General features: G+C 33.6%; 1 protein-coding gene across 1 annotated transcript in view; it reads right to left on the reverse strand.

Annotated features, from left to right (window-relative positions):
* The window catches only part of LOC101900818 (uncharacterized), an 81,360-nt gene extending 68,895 nt beyond the window's left edge, over positions 1 to 12,465 (reverse strand). Inside the window, exon 1 of the mRNA XM_059123121.1 lies at positions 11,078 to 12,465. The gene's annotated coding sequence lies outside the window, so the exon portion shown is untranslated. The remainder of the gene's footprint in view (positions 1 to 11,077) is intronic.
* Positions 12,466 to 14,334: the final 1,869 nt, after the last annotated feature.

A 14,334-nucleotide genomic window follows, 5' to 3' on the forward strand; every position in this document is an offset into this window, starting at 1 on the left:
AAATTTTCCTCAGCGTAGACACTGGGCTGGCTATTTAGGTCCCACCGCCTTTTGAATATTTCACAGCCACCTTTTGAATATTTTGGGTATTTCAATGTCCATAAACTGCATCCAATCACATTTTTTTACTTATTCCATATAAATAAGGGTCATTTTCACATCATCAATAGGTTTTCTGGAAAATTTCACATTGCAAAAGCTTTCCTAGGGAATTTTTCCCATCACGGTACAACATTTACTTCTTAACTACTTACTTTGGCTACAAAAAAGGCTTTCCCTCTTTTATAACACTCCTCCCACACTCCTTGTCCATTCCTGAAAATAGCATTGTTTTACTTCCGCTTCGCTCAAAACCTCCCCCATATATTTCGGATCGCAGCCAAACAAAAAATGTGTAATCATGTATTTCAAACATTGATAAGTATCCAAATTCCACCACCGCCACTCAATATCATATCATTTCAACTTCCCAATACCATTACCAAACACGTTTGAAACCCCCGGCCCAAAATTCTCTTGGAGTGCTGAACAATGAAGACTGGTTTACTCTGCAGCGGTTAAGCACGCATGCGTAACGAGTTAAGTACCCAGTGCATACCACTTCAAATACAGACAGAACTGACTGCGAAGGTATTTCATCAGTGTTGTTGAGTACCCTCCCCCAGCAGTAATAACAACAACAACTACGTTGTCATTATCATCATTGATGGCATGAATACTTGCTTCACCCTTTGGATTGTTTTAAACTGCGGCAAACATTTTGGCTTCTTGTTTCTACTTTTCCAAGCTGGCTCAAACAAAACGATCTGTTGGCTAAAGAAATGTAAACAAGAAACATATTTTGAAACCCCATTGGAAGTTGAGTGAGGAATGATGGCAAAAGAAACCACGGAGTTATGACATTTTTGGGTAAATGGACCTTGGGGTGGTCCAATCGAAGGACCAACTTGTTAAAAGAGAAATCTGGCGCCTAAAATGAAATGAATGAGCTTCTAACTTTTTCTCCCAGGAAAATATTGCAATTTTCATGAGGTGTACAACATTTTTGGTACCTAATTTTGAATGAGCTCAAGGCGCTGTCAAAATCCACCAATTAAAAATAAACATTATTATCAGTTTCCGAACAACCATAAAAAGAAAATTTGTTCACAAATCAGTCATCTTTTGCTCAAGAAGGAGTTAGAAACCACTTGAACAGATATGGATGAGACCAGTAGATAGCCAAGATCACTTGACGGAAGAGACAAGCAACCCTGTTCGCTTGTTCTCTATACAATCCTAGAATAGATAAGAATTATTGTGTGACTGCGATTTGGTTAAGTTAAATTTGTTTAAGAAGTTAAAAAAAAATATTTTAAAAATAAAAGTAGATTTGAAATTACAACCCAGCTAAAAAAAATATTTTCATTTCTCTATTTCACGTGACTCCAGACATAAAGAAAAAATATTCAAAAAATTGACGAAATTCCAGATTCTAAATCGTAACTGTATTTTACGCCAGTAATCGAAAAACTCAGTTGATTATTGACGTAAAATAGAATTACGAATTAGAATCTGGAATTACGTAAATTTGTTTTGGGTATACATCGAGATGAGATGAAAAAACTGCAACCAACTTCAGACTGCTGTCACTTCTAAGCCACTCGTCCGACAGCTGTTAAAATTATTCCAGTGATAGCTCATTATATTGTTTACAAGCGTACAAAGGCATTTTGGTGAGAACTTTCCAGAAAAAAAGTTATTCGTGATAGAATTCAAGCGGGATAGTGTGATTTCTTTATATTTGGCTGGAAAACCACAAGTGGCTATTGTTAGAGCACTCCAGCAATTCAATGTGAATAAATATTTTGGGTCTCGTACCAACGCTCGTTACCGTGATACTGATAGTGTAGCCCGACGTCAAGGAAGTGGACGGAAGAAACATCATCAGAAATGGTTCGAAAAGTAAAGAAGCGACTTGATCGACTTGAAATCCGCGTTACTGTGGCCGAAAAATGACTCGTGAGCTGAACATATCACAATATTCCATTCGGCAAATATTGAAAAATGAGCTCGGTAAAGCCATCGACATTCCAAAAAGTGCAAGAACTTACACCGCAACAGAAAGAAAATAGACTCAAAAGAGCTAAAGTGTCGCTTCGCTTGGCCGAAAGTGGTAAACTATCGTATTTGGGATTCTCCGATGAGAAAACATTCGTTGTCCAGCAGTTTGTGAACAAATAAACTGATCGCGTTTACTTGCCAAAGAGCTCAGCTGAAAATGTGGACCTTCGGTTGGCCACCAGAACTCAAGCGCCGGCCATGGTGATGTGGTGTGGGCCGCCATAGCAGCCGATGGTCCCTCTCCGCTGGTATTAATCAATCGTGGCACAAGAATAAATGCCGAATATTATGGCGAAAATATTCTGGAGGGTGTATTAAAGCCTAGGGCAAGCACGCAAACATTTTGGCCACAGACCTTGGACATTCCAACAGGACTCAGCACCGTCGCACTCAGCACGCGCCACCCAAGAATGTTTAAAAAAAGAAGGTTCCTTGCTTCATTTCCAGCGTACAATGATCAGCAAAATCTCCGGATACCATTCCGTTGGACTATTGAGTTTTGAGTATTTTGAAAAGCAAGGTTGGCACTAAAAAATACCAAAGTGTCGATCACCTTAAGCAAGCGCTTCGACGGGAATGGGCCAAAATACGCGCAGAGCAACATTAGGGTAGCATGTGACGGTTTCAGTGGCCCTTTGAAGGCCATAATTCGTGCCAAAGATGACCAATTCGAACAAATCTAAACTTATTCTAGAATGTGATGCTATTTCCGACATTTCTTGTTTTCATTCAATAAAATTTAAAAAAAAAAAATAAAAATTATTGGGTTTGACTCTGCTGTAGTTTTTTTTTATCTCGCCCTGTATTTCTTTGAAGTGGGAAATAACATCAACCTCCCTTGGAGTGGCAATCAACTCAGACTCTAACCACAACTTCGTTTGACAACAAACAACTGTTTTTCCCACTCCAACCCAATATCCAACATCTCATTAGTATGTGTTAATGCACACATACATGTGTACATATTTGTTGTTGTTGTTTTTTTTTTTGTAGGTTAAGAAGAGTTGTATATTGTTTTTGTTTTTTTTTTTTTTCGGGGTAACCTTAACGGTATCTTTTACGTCACCTATATTAATTCCAGGAAATTTCGACACTTATTCCCACTCTTGTAAGACAACAATAAACACAACAACAACAAAAAACCGGTTACATGGCTGGCGCATGCATGAACGGCCCTATCTCTCTCTCCCCATCTTGCAACGCACTTAAATTGAATTTTGAAAATGAAATTATTTCGAAAATGAATCTCAATATGAATCTCAATTTTTTTTCGTAATGACATAGAAAAGTGAAACTTTTCTTGGATGATTGCGATGATGATGAAAAGAAAAAAATGGGTAAACAAATAAAAAAAAAATCGTGAGAATAAAAAAAGTAAGTTGCCTGGAAGTGTGTTATGGAAGAGGGGCCAGAAAAGAGTCAGGGAGAAGAAAAATAATTATTTTAACTAATGTTAAACAAAAAAATTTCCATCTAACAGGGAATAAATTAGTCAGAAAACAGATAAAAATGCACTAAGTTCGAGCTCCACCATTTGTAACGAATTTGGAAATTTTCAAAAAAAAATAAAATCCGTTAAAAATTCTGTTAAAATCTTGAAAATAGAGAATATAGCCGTTATATTGGGTCTATACGAAACTTGAAAAAAAACGGTGAATAATGTAGCTAAAATCATCAAAATACCGAATATTGGGAGGTACCTTTATATGGTGGCTATACGAAGACGTATGCAGGCCCATACGCAATTTTTGTTAATAGGCTGTAGTACCCATTACGAATTCTAAATACCAAATTTGAAACAACTCCGGTGAATAATGTCCCTAACATCGTCGAAACATCGTATATAGGAAGGTATCGTTATATGGAGGATATACGATGTCGTATCTTCAAAGGGAAAAGTGCTTAGAAAGAACTTCTAGTACGGATTTATAGACAATTACATTGGAGAAATTAGCTAAAATCATTAAAATACCGATTATAGGGAGGTTCCGTTAAATGGAGGTCAAGCCGTGGACCTATATAGAGAATACTCTTCCAGGGGGTAAATGAACTCCTTTTGTGATTTTCAAATAATGTTATTGAAATATTTGGCTACAATTATCAAAATACCGTATATCGGAGGGTACCGTTACATGGGGGCTATAAGATATCGTAGACCGATAAAGCCCATCATCGAACTTGATCTGCCTGCAGACAAAAGACTGATCTGTGCAAAGTTTTAGCTTCCTATCTTTATTCGTTTTGACTCTAGCGTGATTACAACGGATGGACGGACGGATAGACGAACAGACGGACAGGGCTAAATCGTCCTAGAATTGTACCCTGATCAAGATTACATATATACTTTGTTAGGTCTAAAAATATTATTTCCATGACGAAGTTACTTTATAACCTACATACCATGTATGGTGGAGGATATAATAAAAATGACCCACACGAAGATATATCGACGCATTTAGTAGATAACCCAGACCGCTTGAATAAATAATTGTATGCCTGTGATTAGGTTAAGTTATATTGATTTGTGGAGTACTCGATCAGACTCGAAACTTCACCCGAAGAGAACAGTTCGCTTCTCTTCTCAACATTTGTGTTTCGAGCCAGAGAGATTCAAAATTGTAGCCGGAAGGTTGTTTATCTCTTCTCGTCAACTTCAGCTAATCACGAAGATAGGTATCTCTTATCAACATTTACGCTTCGGGTCAGAGCGATTCAAAATTGTAGCAGAAACGATATTTTTTTTCTCTTTCCTTCCAGCTGGATAGATCTGTAATGTTATTCTAAGAAAATTGCTGTTTTCTGTTCTCCCATTTTTAGATTGGGAATTGACAGACCAGATTTGTACAGACCAGTTGGTTTCTTTTTTTAACACTTGTCCTTCGACCCAAAGAGATTTGAACCAGAGAGCTTTAAAATTGTAGCCGATAGGTTCTCTTATCTCTTCTTGCCAACTGCAGCCAATCACGGCAATTGCTTTCTCTCCTCAACATTTGTGATTCGAGCCAGAGAGATTCAAAATTGTAGCCGAAAGATTATTTTATCTCATCTTGCCGAGTTCACCCGATCACGGCGATTGGTTTCTCCCTTAAACATTTGTACTTCTAGCCAGAGAGCTTTAAAATTGTATCCGAGCCGGAACGTTTTTTTATCTCTTCTCTACTTTCTACATTTGGTCCTTCGAGCCGGAGAGATTTTAAATGACATTCTAAGAAGATGGAAGTTGCATCTTCTCGCATTTTTACGTTTTGTCTCTCATTTTCTAGCCAATGAGATTTAAAACTACGCCCGTACAGACCGGTAGGTTTATTTCTTGAATATTTGTCCCTCGAGCCAGAGAGATTTGAAGCTATACCCGAATGGAGCGGTTCTCTTCTCTCCCACACTCCTAAACAGATATTCTCTCCAGGGAGATTTGAAACTACATCCGAACGAATTATTCTCAATTTTCTCCAGACAATTTTAAATTTTTTGTCATTAACAAAGTTGACCATGAGAGAGAAGGGAAGATCACTGATTGAAACTACCCCCGAAAGGAGCATTTCTTTTTCTCCCACACTCCTAAACAGATATCCTTTATTCCCTATTCTCTCCAGAGAGATTTGTAATTACACCCGAACGGAGTGTTTCTCTTCTCTCCCACACTCCATTACTCACTACTCAATTCTCTCCAGACATTCCTAAATTTTTAGTCATTAAAAAAGTTGACCATGACAGAGAGGGAAGATCAGTGATAATCCTTTGCTCTTGAAGTGGATTTTGCCTTTGAAAACTTATTTTATGGAAAGGGTATTTGGAATATTGAAGGTCAGTGTTTTTTGGTGGCCAGACAAAAATGCCTCAAAATTTTGCTTTGTTTGTTTTGAAGTGTTCTTTATTTTTTTGTATTTTTGGATTTTCGGTTCACTTTTTGGGGGTTGGGTTTGAACGCAATTATTGCGTGTTTGATGTAAACCTTGTTTGGTTATTATCAGCAAAAGGAGGCCAAAAATAACCCAAAGGATGGTCAAGGTGGGCACAACAATTTACTTTGCAAAAGTTGGGCTAGTCTTTGTTGTGGTGGGGGTGGTGGTGGTGGTGTTTGGACACAATAACAACAAAAATATAGGATTGGTCAAGGTTAACACCCTGCAAAATGGCCACAGACATGACGCCGAGCCGAGGGGAAAGGGGGGGAAAGAATTGTGGTCACCTCTCGATGTGTGTTGTGTGCCATTTCCTGGAAAAGCAAATAAATGTTGGGGTATTTTTTTCCAGTTTCTGTGTCATGTCACATTCCATGGATATTCGGGAGCCATCGAGGAATTGGTCTAAAAATAGCTGGAGTTTGAAAACAAAACAGAAAAACAATCGGTAATTAGGAAACAATTAATAGGGCATACGAATTTTGGAGGAGGTTCACGGCAAAATGATGTCATGGTGGCTTGATGGAGAAATTATATTTCCAGTGGATTTTCCTACTCCTCCCCAAAATTCACTTGGCCATAAAATGTTCCGCTTAAAATTTCATTGTCTGTCAACAAGGTTAAAATATTTTGAAAACCAATTTGAAACCAAAATCTTAATTAGTTGTTTGACAAAAATTTGCAACAAAAACAATATTCACATATGCACAGCTACTCCTCCTCCATTTGTTGTTGTTATCGTTGTATTTCCACCCTCGAATTATGGACGAGTGAGTGATTTTGTTAAGACCAGACCGGGCTAGGTATTGTTTAAATAAATTACAATTATGGCAACAAAATTAAAACCTTTTTGCATGATCACGGAGCATTAGCAACAATACCCTGACGTGGGACCATCACTACCCCTCTTTCCCACCCTCAACAATATGTGATGAGATTCTACTACATCGTCATCATCATCACTCGTTGGGAGTGTGTGTGTGTGAACGAGTTGTAAAACAATTTGTATTGTCTTGCCATTGTTTGCGAGGGTCACATCGAACCTTTTGAGAAAAGCTTCGTAGTAGGAAACCAGAGTTTTTTGAACTCTTCTCCGCTGTCTTTGCAGGGAGGCTAAAGTCACCAGATTTTTTTTCCATTTTTTTTTATTTTCTTTTCAAAGACAATAGCCCCAGCCAGCCATGTAAGCCTATCATGATAATATTCTAGGCAAGTGCCAACCTCTCTCTCTACCTACATCGTATTAATCAGCCGGCCCATCGACATAAAACCAGCAAAAATATCCAAGACAATGGAGACTATCTGGCTAAGAAACACAAAAGATTCAATGATAAAAGCCTGTGTTTTTTTTTTTTTCTAAAAACAAAAAAATATTTGTTTAAGTGGGAGGTTTTGCTAGACGCCTAAAATCAATCAATAAGTTCTATAGACTCAAGGAAAAATGTTGGAGAGATTTTGAAAGCAAAAACAATACACAACTCAATAAAAAACAACATTTAAAAACAAAAAATCACCAACGGGAATTTTTTTCTATGAAAAATTTCACCAATGGGAAAATTTTCTATGAAAAACTTCACCAATGGGAATTTTTTCTATGGAACAATTCACCAATGAGAATTTTTCAATGAAAAATTTCACCAATTGGAATTTTTTCTATAAAACTATTCACCAATGGGAAATTTTTCTATGAAAAGGTTCACCAATGGGAATTTTGGCTATGAAAAATTTCACCAATGGAAAAATTTTTTGTGAAAAAGTTCACCAATGGGAATTTTTTCTATGAAAAATTTCACCAATGTGAAAATTTTCTATGAAAAATTTCAACAACGTGAAAATTTTCTATGAAAAATTTCACCAATGTGAAAATTTTCTATGAAAAATTTCACCAATGTGAAAATTTTCTATGAAAAATTTCACCAATGTGAAAATTTTCTATGAAAAATTTCACCAATGTGAAAATTTTCTGTGAAAAAATTCACCAATGTGAAAATTTTCTATGAAAAATTTCACCAATGTGAAAATTTTCTATGAAAAATTTCACCAATGTGAAAATTTTCTATGAAAAATTTCACCAATGTGAAAATTTTCTATGAAAAATTTCACCAATGTGAAAATTTTCTATGAAAAATTTCACCAATGTGAAAATTTTCTATGAAAAATTTCACCAATGTGAAAATTTTCTATGAAAAATTTCACCAATGTGAAAATTTTCTATGAAAAATTTCACCAATGTGAAAATTTTCTATGAAAAATTTCACCAATGTGAAAATTTTCTATGAAAAATTTCACCAATTTGAAAATTTTCTATGAAAAATTTCACCAATGGGAAAATTTTCTATGAAAAATTTCACCAATGTGAAAATTTTCTATGGAAAAGTTTACCAACGGGATTTTTTCTATGGGAAAGTTCACCAACGGGAATTTCTTGAAAAACTTCACCAATGGTAATTTTTTCTATGAAAAGCTTCACCAATGGAAATTGTTTCTATGAAAATTTTCAACAATGGGAATTTTTTCTATGAAAGACTTCACCAGTGTGCAATTTTTCTATGAAAAACTTCACCAGTGTGCAATTTTTCTATGAAAAACTTCACCAATGTGAAAATTTTCTATGAAAAATTTCACCAATGTGAACATTTTCTATAGAAAATTTCACCAATGTAAAAATTTCCAATGGAAAATTTTACCAATTTGAAAATTTCCAACGGAAAATTTCACCAATGTGAAAAAATTCACCAATTTGAAAACTTTTTATGGAAAATTTTACCAATGTGCAGTTTTTTCTTTAAAAAATTTCACCAATGTGCAATTTTTTCTATGAAAAATTTCACCAATGTGCAATTTTGAAAAATTTAATCAATATGAATTTTTTTTATAAAAAATTTCACCAATGTGAATTTTTTCTATGGAAAAGTTCACCAACGGGATTTTTTCTATGGAAAAGTTCACCAACGGGAATTTTTTCTATGAAAAAGTTCACCAATGTGCAATTTTTCTATGAAAAACTTCACCAATGTGAAAACTTTCTATGGAAAAATTCACCAATGTTAAAGTTTCCAATGGAAAATTTCACCAATGTAAAAAATTTCACCAATTTGAAAATTTTCTATGGAAATTTTAACCAATATGCAGTGTTTTCTTTAAAAATTTTCACAAATGTGTATTTTTTCTATGAAAAATTTCAACAATGTGAATTTTTTCTATGAAAAATTTCAACAATGTGAACATTTTCGATAAAAAAATTCACCAATGTGAAATTTTTTTAGGAAAAATTTCACCAATGTGCTGTTTTTCTATGAAAAATTTCACCAATTTGCAATTTTTCTATAAAAAATTCCACCAATGGGAATTTTTTCTATAAAAAGTTCTCAATGGGATTTTTTTCTGTAAAAGACTTCACCAATATACTTTTAAAACATAATTCAACAATGAAATTTTTTTCCAAATTGTATTCCAATCGAAAAATTTCCTTGAAAAAAATCTAAAACCCAATACCTTCCACCCACACCCACCCGATGTTTACATACGTACATATATTTTTAAATTATTTATTTACTTCATTTCTCTTTCTAAACAAATATTCAAAAATCAATAAAAATTCCTAAAACCTGTTTTCGAACACAGTTGGGGTGGTGGAGAGGAGCTTTTTTGGTTCGGTGGCGGGCTTTCAATTGTTCAAGTGTTTCAGTAGCGGCGTGTTGGCGTGTTTTGCATTTTTAAAATAGACAACTAATTAACGATAGATAAAGACGTTTTTCGATGTGAAATTCCTACGCACACACACACTAACCATTTTAAAATTGCAGTCAACAAGTGTTTTCCGTGTGTATGTGTGTGGATTTCAATGTTGTCAAAAATGACAATCAATATTCGTCAAATAGACGAAACAAAATTAAACGAAATAAGTGTTCGGGAAAAAAACTGAGTTTTTATGAAAAATGTCAACAATCAGATTTTTTTCTGTGAAAAATTTCACCAATGTGAATTTTTTCTATGAAAAATTTCACCAATGTGAAATTTTTTATGAAAATTTTCACCAATGCGGAATTTTTCTATTAAAAATTTCAACAATGTGCAATTTTTCTATGAAAAATGTCACCAACGTGATTTTTTTCCATGAAAAATTTCATCAATGTGAATTTTTTCCATGAAAAATTTCACCAATGTGAATTTTTTCTATGAAAAATTTTATCAATGTGAATTTTTTCTATAAATATTTCAACAATGTGAATTTTTTCTATGACAAATTTCACGATTTTTTTCTATGACAAATTTCACGAATTTTTTTCTATGAAAAATTTCACCAATGTGAATTTTTTTCTATGAAAAATTTCACCAATTTTTTCTATGAAAATTTTCACCAACGTGAATTGTTTCTATGAGAAATTTCACCAATGTGATTTTTTCTATAAAAAGTCTCACCAATGTGAATTTTTTCTATGAAAAATTTCACCAACGTGAATTTTTTCTATGAAAAATTTCACCAGCGTGAATTTTTTCTATGAAAAATTTTACCAACGAGAATTTTTTCAGTGAAAATTTTCAACAACGTGAATTTTTTCTATGAAAAACTTCACCAATGAATGCATTTTTTCTATGAAAAACTTCACCAACGAATGCATTTTTTCTATTAAAAATTTCACCAATGTGAATTTTTTCTATGAAAAATTTCACCAATGTGAATTTTTACTATTAAAAATTTCACCAACAATTTTTCATAGAAAAAATTCACCAACGAGAATTTTTTCAGTGAAAATTTTCAACAACGTGAATTTTAACCAATATCAATCTTTTCTAAAAAAAGATTCAATAAAGTTATGTTTTTCTATAAAAGAAATTGAGTTTTTATAAAAAAATTCAAATTTTTTTTCTGTGAAAAATTTCGCAATGTGAATTTTTCAATGAAAAATTTCACCAATGTGAATTTTTTCAATGAAATTTTTTAATTAAAATTTTTTCCAAATTTTTTACCCAAATGTTTTGGCCGGAACTGCCCAAAAAACCGCAAACGAAAAAAAAACAAAATTTCCAAATTTTTACCGAAAAAAATTATTTGTGCTTCTAAAACATACCTGAATTTTATTTTGAAGTTTTGTTGTTTCTTGAATAGAATTGTTGTTCGTTTTGTTGTTTATTTTCGTATTCCACAAAAACCAAGCTTTGCTGCAGAACATAAAATAAAAAGCGGGAGAGAGAGAAAGATGACGTCTACTCCATAGCAATGTTAACACATTGTTTATTTCTTTGTTATTTGTTGTTGTTTTCGATATTTTATTCAAATTAAATATTTTTTTATTGTTGTTGTTGGTTTTGCTTTGGTAGTGGTAATATTGTCTCAGTATTGATGGCCGACCGACCTGTTGCTGCAGCTCCAATTTAATTCATTTGTGGTGTTTCATTTCCGTTTCGTTTCAACGTCAAGCTTTTAGTACGGAGAACTGTGAGTGGAGCGTAAAATCAACTCTCACTCTCACTGGTAGGTTGGGGGAACTTAGAACAGAGAACCCGGTTTAAAACGTTGTTTTATTTAGTTTGACTTTTTTTCTTTGTTGTTTACACACAGCAGGTATTATGTGGCTTGCAGGGAGTTTTGTAAATCCGCCACGCCGAATCTCTTGCCAGGCAAAAAGAGAGAGAGAGACTTATTTTCTACAACTCAGCAACATTTAGCAGTGAGCATGTACCACTTTGCCCCCCCTTCAGGAAAACGGCGCCCAACCACAAAAGCCACCTTTTTTTTAAGCCAAGTTCTGTTGGTATTTCTCGTTGATGTATGGGTATTTGGTGGCCTGTAGATTCTTCAAGCGGCTTTTGATGGTATTACGAATAGAAGTTGACAACAACAGGCAGGGGGTAAGGCCTTTACCTTTGGAAACTTGAAATTTTTATGGTTTTCCACAAACACTTTATTAAAATATTTTTATTATTTTTTTAAAATTTCCAGAATTCTTTCAAATGACTAAGACTTCCTGGGCTCCCCTCACTTCAAATTTTTCCCTTGTTGCTTATTTTTCTTTACCCACAAACATGGCTTCCTCCTATTGCACTTCTCCACATAGGTGGATTTATCACAATTTTCCACACAAATTTTCTTGAGATTTCAAATAACATTTATTCACAATTTTTTTTCTAGAATTTTTCTTAGCTTTTCTGTTACGCTCTTTTTCGATTAACTCTTTCTTTGGCATTTACACCTTATTTTCCACTTCTTATTTTGCGTTTTGGCCCCCCACACCAGACATCAAACAAACATGCATTGGTTCACACACAGCCAAACACCGAAAACCAAAAAACTAACCAGTTAACAACAATACAACGAAATGCTATTAACGTTTTGAACGGTACTCTTCGTCATCCGTCCGGTCAACGTTGCTTAACGACACGAAAAAACGCTTTGCTGGTGCTGCTGCTTTGGCGACACAACTAAACTCATCCGTTACTAAAGCCCAACTAACTGGGCTCCCCCATAAATCCACAGAGTAAAGTTTTCGATTCGGTTTATTAAAGCTTAGCACAAAACGCCATTAAAACTGTTATACAGCTGGGTTGCTCTCTTATACCACAAAAGTGTTACATAGTGGCAATGAAACACAGTAATGGGGCAGAGGGGGAAACGAAAAGCTTACATTTGGTTAAAGCTTTTGGATAAAACGTATATGTCTGGGTGTTATTTTGAAAATCAAATTTGTAAGGAAAAGGGAAACCAATAAATTTTTCCTATGGAAAACTTAACGGATGTGAAATTTTCCCAAAGAAAATTCCAGTGATGCAAATTTTGGAGAATTTGGAAAACTTCATTGATGTGAAATTTTCCCATGGAAAACTTGACCGATTTTAAATTTTCCTATGGAAAACTCCACCGACGTAAAATTTTCCTACGGAAAACTTCACTGATGTGAAAATTTCTCATGGAAAACTTCATCGATGTCAAATTTTCCTATGGAAAACTTCACCAATGTGAAATTTTCCAATGGAAAACTTCACCGATGTGAAATTTTCCCATGGAAAACTTCACTGATCTGAAAATTTCCCAAGGAAAATTTCACTGATGTGACATTTTCCTATGGGAAACTTCACTTATGTGAAAAAAGATCCTCAACAAATGTGTATTTAAAAAAAAATTAACGACCCTCAAGAAACGTGGATTTTTTAAAAATATTTTTCCCAGGACCCTCAATGAATGTGGATTTTTTAAAACTATTTTTCCAAGGGCCCTTAAAAATGTGGATTTTTTAAAAATATTTTTTAAGGATCCCCAGCAAACGTGGATTTTTTTAAAAAAAAATGTTTAAGGATCCCCAGCAAACGTGGATTTTTTGAAAATATTTTTTTAAAGGTCCAAATATGAATGTGGATTTTTTAAAAATATTTTTTCAATGACGCTCAACACACGTGGATTTAAAAAAAAATGTTTTCCAAGGGCCCTCAAGAAACGTGGATTTTTTAAAAATTGTTTTTCAAGGACCCTCAAGAAACGTGGATTTTTTAAAAATATTTTTTCCAGGACCCTCAATGAATGTGGATTTTTTAAAAATATTTTTCCAAGGGCCCTTAAAAACGTGGATTTTTTAAAAATATTTTTCCCAGGACCCTCAATGAATGTGGATTTTTTAAAACTATTTTTCCAAGGGCCCTTAAAAACGTGGATTTTTTAAAAATATTTTTTAAGGATCCCCAGCAAACGTGGATTTTTTAAAAATATTTTTTCAAGGTCCAAATATGAACGTGAATTTTTTAAAAATATTTTTTCAAGGTCCAAATATGAACGTGGATTTTTTAAAAATATTTTTTCAAGGTCCAAATATGAACGTGGATTTTTTAAAAATACTTTTTCAAGGTCCAAATATGAACGTGGATTTTTTAAAAATATTTTTTCAAGGTCCAAATATGAACGTGGATTTTTTAAAAATATTTTTTCAAGGTCAAAATATGAACGTGGATTTTTTAAAAATATATTTTAAGGGCAATCAAATAATGTGGATTTTTTAAAAATATTTTTTCAAGGTCAAAATATGAATTTTTGGATTTTTTAAAAATATATTTTAAGGGCAATCAAATAATGTGGATTTTTTAAAAATATTTTTTCAAGGTCAAAATATGAATTTTTTGGATTTTTTAAAAATATATTTTAAGGGCAATCAAATAATGTGGATTTTTTAAAAATACTTTTTCAAGGATCTTCAACAAACGTGAATTTTCTAAAAACATTTTTTGAAGAAACCTGAACAAGCAGGTATTTAAAAATATTTTCCTATGGAAAACTTCACAGATGTGAAATTTTCCTAAGGAAAACTTCACCGATGTGAAATTTTTCGTATGGAAAACTTTG

Source organism: Musca domestica, unplaced genomic scaffold, assembly GCF_030504385.1.
Source record: "Musca domestica strain aabys unplaced genomic scaffold, Musca_domestica.polishedcontigs.V.1.1 223, whole genome shotgun sequence".
NCBI classification, from domain to species: Eukaryota; Metazoa; Arthropoda; class Insecta; order Diptera; family Muscidae; genus Musca; species Musca domestica.